The sequence below is a fragment of the Dendroctonus ponderosae genome, unplaced genomic scaffold, assembly GCF_020466585.1.
Source record: "Dendroctonus ponderosae isolate FM_Combo_2020 unplaced genomic scaffold, Dpon_F_20191213v2 Dpon_F_20191213_7, whole genome shotgun sequence".
NCBI classification, from domain to species: Eukaryota; Metazoa; Arthropoda; class Insecta; order Coleoptera; family Curculionidae; genus Dendroctonus; species Dendroctonus ponderosae.
Genome location: NW_026018916.1, coordinates 2,532,928 through 2,533,535, shown reverse-complemented (window position 1 = coordinate 2,533,535; position 608 = coordinate 2,532,928).

The window sequence follows — 608 nt, the reverse complement described above, 5'->3', positions numbered from 1 at the left end:
TTTTTTCGTTTTTGCGCGCTCTGTAATAAACTTCGTCGATAACGCGACGCATTCAATACTTTCAATAAAAAGATAAACTAAATGTGCAAGCGAGCAAATACATTAAACGCAGTTAATTACATGGAACCAAAGTGGTTTTACGCGAAAACAAACTACCTGAACATGGGGGGCTGGCGTTGGAAAACTTTGTTCAAAATTGCTTTCATTCAGCTGTTTATTAATTAGTCACTTCTTATTGCAACAAAACTATTATTTGCAGTGAGATTTTAATATATAGAAAAGCATGCATACAAATCGCAACATTTATTCTTAATTCTCCACAAATTTCATACTGAATCGAAACAATGTATGCCAGTTACAAGATGAATCCTGAGCAATATATTCTGTGGCCATTGCTACACCAAATAGCATCCACATATACAGGGTGATTCAAAATTGGCGTCATTCCTCTGGAGGTGTTGTCTGGCGGTGTTTTAGGAGAACAGAAAAAATAGTTAAAAAAATTAACCGTGACGCGAAATTTCAACATTTTCCTCGTACTCTCCAAGTGAGCCCCTATTACCCCTTAAAAGGAATGACGCCAATTTTGAATCACCCTGTATAAGGAA